This window comes from Rhinolophus hipposideros, assembly GCF_964194185.1.
Source record: "Rhinolophus hipposideros genome assembly, chromosome: 6".
NCBI classification, from domain to species: Eukaryota; Metazoa; Chordata; class Mammalia; order Chiroptera; family Rhinolophidae; genus Rhinolophus; species Rhinolophus hipposideros.
The window spans coordinates 84,635,153-84,641,113 of NC_138052.1; the positions used below are offsets into that span (position 1 = coordinate 84,635,153).

The window sequence follows — 5,961 nt, forward strand, 5'->3', positions numbered from 1 at the left end:
AAAGCATTATTACTATTATTATTATTTTTTTTTTTTTTTGCTTTTCCCACTTTATTCTGCCACCAGGCTCAGAATTTAAAGACAATTCTGTGCTGTGATCAACCATCTGAGATTTAGGAGCAAGACCAAAATGAATTATGCATATAAAGGCTTTACATTAATTGCCACTATGCTTATTTAAACCATTTGTAGACTGGAAGAGAAAGTTGGTCTTTTCCGACTTCCTAATACACTCCCTCTTTTCATTTTAGGAGTCCTTTTCTTTTCTTATTACATTTTCCTTTCAACTCCCAATAGTTGTTTTCTTTATGTAAGAAAAATATCATTTAGTTTTCATTTGTTCATTAAACATTTATTCACATTATCTATTCATTAAACATTTCTTAGTTGCCTACAAAACATTATTTTTAAAAATTAGATTTAATTTTGAGGTAAAGATTTCAAAGTTCACTAAAATACATCAGAAATAAAAAAAACTTTATTAGTTATTTCTATTTCTCCATATAATTCTCTCTACATAATTTTCAAACATTTGATGCAGAGTTTGGTTAAGTACATAAAATTTTATTTCAGATATTTAACATCTTCCTAACCATTTTTGCTAACAACCTCTTTTTCCTCTAAGAAAAAAAACCCTGAAAGGTACAGGACATAAAACATTTTCTTAATGCCTCAACTTAGTCCATTACCTATTCTTGCATTAAATGGATTAACTATATATCTACGTTTGTATAGTCATATTTTCAGGGTTTGCCCTACTTGGTTAAGAGAAAAAATACTAAGTTTCTTTTTGGCATGATCCAGTAATAGTTAAACTTTCTATGAAACTAGGACAAAGACAAGGTTTCTTTGACCTCTGTAATGCTAATTCACTATCACAGCGACATTACGAAGACAAAGTATAACAAAAACTCATTCTTTAAGTATATCCAGAGAGATACCCCTTTCCCTAAATTTCTTCACAATTATTAAAATACTCAATAAAATTACCAAACATGTTTCTACCCTCGTACAGGTATTTAAATGCTATTGCTATTTTAGGTACTGCTTTGAAAACATCCTTATCCAGAAGTGCATTCTGTGGTAAAGAAAGCATGCTGAAGAATAAAACAATTACTACAAAACAGAAGAAAACTGTCAATTCTTGTCAATATGCATACTCTTGGAAACATATATCCAAAATAAAAACATTACTTACTTTTCAGTGACTTTTACTGAAAAACCCTATGTAACAACAATTCACCTTTATTCTGATGCTTGTGCCAAAGGCAATGCACTCTTCTTGGGGAACTACTCATATTCTGCAGCTATGCCAGTTCTCCGGAAGCCATCAACTCAGCTAAAGAAAATATAAGCGTGCCTTTTTAAATGAATCCAACGTATAAAATTAAAATTATTTAAAAATGTGATCATTTATACAACAAAGATTAACCTTTTGATTATTTAAAAACCATAAACCACCTTACTGAAAACACTTACAATATAATGCTCAAGATACACACACACACACACACACACACACACACACACACACACACAGGAGAGTGCAATAGAACTGTAGGGATATATCTGCGTGCAAAATGAGGGATCCCAGGAGGAGCCTGCACTTCAATCAATTTGTGTCTTGGTTTATTTATCCCTACTACATTTTGAAACTAAGGCAGTGAAAAAGAGTATATCTTTTGTTAACTTCAGAAACATTGTTTCATAATGATGTCTTAAGTCTTAAAATACCACTTCTATGATGTGCTGATACAATTTCAAAAGGTTAAGTAAACCTGGTTTTCACTTTTCTTTCAAAACTAACTTTATGGGTTTCTTTTTCAAATTTAGGCATCTCTAAGCCTCAACTTAAAGGCTGTTCTAACTCAAACATCTCTCATTGCCTTCTTGAAAGCTGTAACATCAACTTTAAACTCATTTATTCACTTAGTAAAAAATCATTTACTGAGCTACTCCAACTTGATAGCACTCTAGTATGGATACAAATGTGAAAATTATACAGCCCATGCCTTCAAGAGGCTCCCCACACTTCTCTACACTTCTTCCACCTTCATTCAGGCAAAAAATCCTAGCATCAGCTTTAACCTCTTCGCATTTATCTAAAACCCAGTCTTTTCATACTAGTTACTACCCTAATTCAGAAACACAGCACTTTGCCATCACTCCAACCTAATATTTATTATGCAGCACTTACTAAGCACAGTGCTAAGCTCCATACATGCACTATCTCATTTAATTTTCACAATATCCTAAAGGCTAGGGATTACTATTATCTCTGTTACAGATAAGGAAACCAAGGCTTGGAGAGATTACATAATTTACCTACGGTCACAGAGTCAGTAAGAGACAACAGTCTACCACCAGAACCCACGTTTTTAACTACTACCATACTGCGTCCTCATCAATGATTTGCAGCAACCACTTTCCAGTCTCCATCCCCTCAGGATTTTTTCATCCAATGAATCTTTACTCTTTCTAAAGAACTACTCTTTTTATCTCCTATCAATGAGAATATATACTGCCTCCTTAACTTTCTCCCTAAAAGTGGGGGGGGAGAACCTGTCCTACTTTCTTTTATACTCCAATAACAGGCTTAGTATGGCTTAGTATGTGCTAAATACTTGGTATTGATGCTGATTCCTTCCCAAACATTTTTAAAATTTTATTTTTTTGTGGCAAGAATATTAACGAGCTCTATCCTCTTAACAAATTTTTCAGTATACATACAACACAGCACTGTTAACTGCAGATACCATGTTGCTAGATCTTCAACTTTTCAGCTTGCTCAATTGAAACTTTCTCTCCAACATTTTTAACAGCTCATCACTACCTACAAGATGAATCCAAATGCCTCTCTGTTCAGCATTCATACACTTCCTGTGTTTTATTTTCTATTTCTCAACAAAAATCTTATTCTACACACACAAATTATTAAATATTTATATTTCCTTCCCATCTACCACCAACTTACTTAAATAGGATGCTTTCCTTTATTTTTGGAAACCTCCTCCTTGCTGGTCTCATAGTTTAACCTGTTGTTTAAAAATATATATACCACTGCTCTGATTTCTAAGGGCTTTCTTGCACAAAGATAAAATTAGTGTTGTGGCTGAAAGAGAGAAGTTGCCCTAGATAAAAGTTTATCTCCAATTCAAAGAGTCTAAAATCTAAATGATTTTATGACATAAAAATGTAAATTCGTCCAAAGCTGGAAAACCCTTTGTTGTTTTTTTGTATCCTTTGATTTGTCTGCAGACAGAAAAGGTGTTTGTCAACAGATGACAAGAATATCAGTAACCTTCCAAAAGACATGATGGCTACTCATTTAACCAATTCTTGAGAAACAGAAATGAAATAGTTACTACCTTATATTCTGGTAGGAGACAGACTTTAAATAACCACACAAATAAATATATAATTACAAGTTCTGAAAGATGATATACAGTGCAGGGCCTGATGAGAGATTATAATGGGGTACCTGATTTAAGACTCGGGGGTTAAAGGTTAGAGAGCACCAAGAGAAGCTTTCTCAGAGGAAGTACCATATAAGCTGAAAATTGAAGAAAGAGTTCACTGAAGGACAGTCATGCTGAAACAACCCAGGTAAACAGAACAAAATGTGCAAAGGCCCTGTGACAGAAAATAACTTGGTATGACTGCAGAAATGAAAAGCAGTGTGACGAGAGTGTAGTGAGAGAGAGGAGGATGGTGCAAGATAAAGCTAGTAAAGCAGGGAAGACTCAGGTTATGCAGAATCTTGTACACCATAGTAATGATTTTGAATTTTACCCTAAATGTAATAAATACTTAGTGATTGGGAAATCCACAGAAGGGTTTTAAGCAGAGAAATGACACGTTACTGCTGAATAAAGAAGTGATTTCAATTTGGGGAGGGGAAAGGAGCAAGAATGGAAGAAAACAGGACAACCAGATACGAAAGTATTACAGTGATTCAGCTTATAACAATTACAATAATAATGCTTACTGGCTATTTACTATGTATCATGTTCTTACCACAGTTATCTCATTTGATCTTCATAAAAATTCAATAAGGTGATGATTATTCCCATTTTACAGATGAGAATACAGGGTACCTAGCAGTGACATTAAGTCCAAGTGAATGAGGATTGTGGCTTGAACTAGAAAAGTGATACGAAAGATACACAGAAATAGATTCAACACCTATATTGGAAATGGAATAAATAGAACTTGAAGAGGGTACGGACACATGAGATGAAGGAGAAGTCAAGAATGGCTTTCAAGTGTCTAGCCTATGGAAGTGGATAAATGGATATGCCACTTAACGAAACGGGATACTGGAGAAAGAATTTGGATATGGAGATAAAGATTAAGAATTTGGTTTTAGACATGTTATATTTGAAATCTCTAAGGAAAAAAATCAAACTGAGATGTCAAGCAAATGGGGGCTAGTTATAATAGATCTTGAGCTTTTGGGAAGAGGCTGGAACCAAAGTTCTTAAGTCATCAATATCTAGGTAGAATTCAAAGCTTAGGGTGGAAAGAGAAGAGCAAAAAGATCAGGACCTAGGACTGAACCAAGATATTCCATGTTACTCCATTAAACCTCTCGCACCATGATCATCGATTACTTTGACTTCACTGGGCTTCTCAGTCCCCATTCATCTTTCAGCAAAATGCAACACTACTGATTACTTCCTCCATCTCTTTTACCAGACCTGCATTCCTCTATCCAGTTATTAAACGTCAAGAACCCCGCAGTGAGCCACCCTGGATCCCCTTTTCTAGCGTTATACTCGCTGTAGGCAATTTCATCCACCTCCATGGCTTTGCCATCAACGTGGCAGATGACATATGTACATTTCTCTACACGTCCAGCCCAGAACTCTCCTCTGAGCGCCAACCCAATAGATCCAACCGCTAACCTGACATCCTCTCTTAGGGATCTCTCCCAGGTAGCTACTTGTCAGATACTGTCACCCCCCCAAAAGGCATTTACAGAGCATTTACAGAGCCAAAATTTGGAAAGAACTGCCACAAAGCCACTCCAGGCCAAGTCTCCAGAGCACAGGATTTTGTCATCAATTATCATTTCCTTTCATGGCTCATGCCCTGAAACAGGTAAACCTGACAACCTGAACTGATGGCTAGAGATGGGGAGCAACCAAATGCACAGGAACACAATTCATGCGTTCTAGCGAGAGACGGTTAGGAGAGGAGAGAAGGTGAGGAGCTGTCAGGAGAGTGCGAGAGTCGTGCCCAAGGCCTGTGGATGTGCGGCAACGCGGGTCCTCTGTTGAGAGGCAGCAGGCCTCGCTAAGGGGCGAGAGGCGGACGCCGACAGCCCCCAGCGAAACGCGGGAGGTTCCGGCTGCGGAGGGGGCGAGTAACAGTACAGGCCAGGGCAAAGGAGAAGGAAAGGCTCAGGGAAGCCCCAAGCGCAGCACCGGTGGGGCCGGGGGAGCGCCGAGTGGATGGGGGCAGGCTGAGCAGCAGCGGGGCGAACTCCCGAAGAGTGAACGCCGAGTGGGCGGACCGGGGGTGGGGGGGAGCCGCTGGGGAAAACCGCTCCGTGGAGCAGCTTTCTGGGCCCGCCTTACCTGTGCCTGCGAGTCCTGAGCCCGGGACAGGCCCGCCGGAAGCACGGAGTCCGCGCGGAGAGGGGAAAGTGGGGGGGAAGGAAGGAAGGGACACCCGGCACCAAGGAGAGGGACAGCTCACTCTCCCCCCGACTCAGGGAGAGCGGCTGATGGCGGGAACTGTGACCACACGCAAACACGCAACGCACGCACGCACACTCTACGCGACCGGACGAGGCGCGTGCGCGCAGGAATGCAAACTCCGCCCCTCCACGCCCTCGCCCCGCCCCAGCACCCGGCGCAGTTTCACCGAGGCAGCCCCGCCCCAGCTGACGACAGGACGCATGCGCATTTCTTACCACTCACTTTCGCCTTCCCACCATTTCCCTGGTACTCGGCC

General features: G+C 39.7%; 1 protein-coding gene across 5 annotated transcripts in view; it reads right to left on the reverse strand.

The window, feature by feature from the left end:
- USP37 (ubiquitin specific peptidase 37) overlaps positions 1-5,835 on the reverse strand; it is a 76,930-nt gene extending 71,095 nt beyond the window's left edge. For 2 of the 5 annotated variants that reach the window (XM_081051036.1, XM_081051032.1), the window contains exons 1-2: positions 5,583-5,761; positions 1,199-1,339 (exon numbers count right to left, since the gene is read on the reverse strand). The gene's annotated coding sequence lies outside the window, so the exon portion shown is untranslated. Of the gene's footprint in view, positions 1-1,198; positions 1,340-5,582 lie in introns of those variants that run through there. The other 3 variants (XM_081051033.1, XM_081051035.1, XM_081051034.1) reach the window with 3 other exon arrangements.
- Between the last annotated feature and the right edge of the window lie 126 nt (positions 5,836-5,961).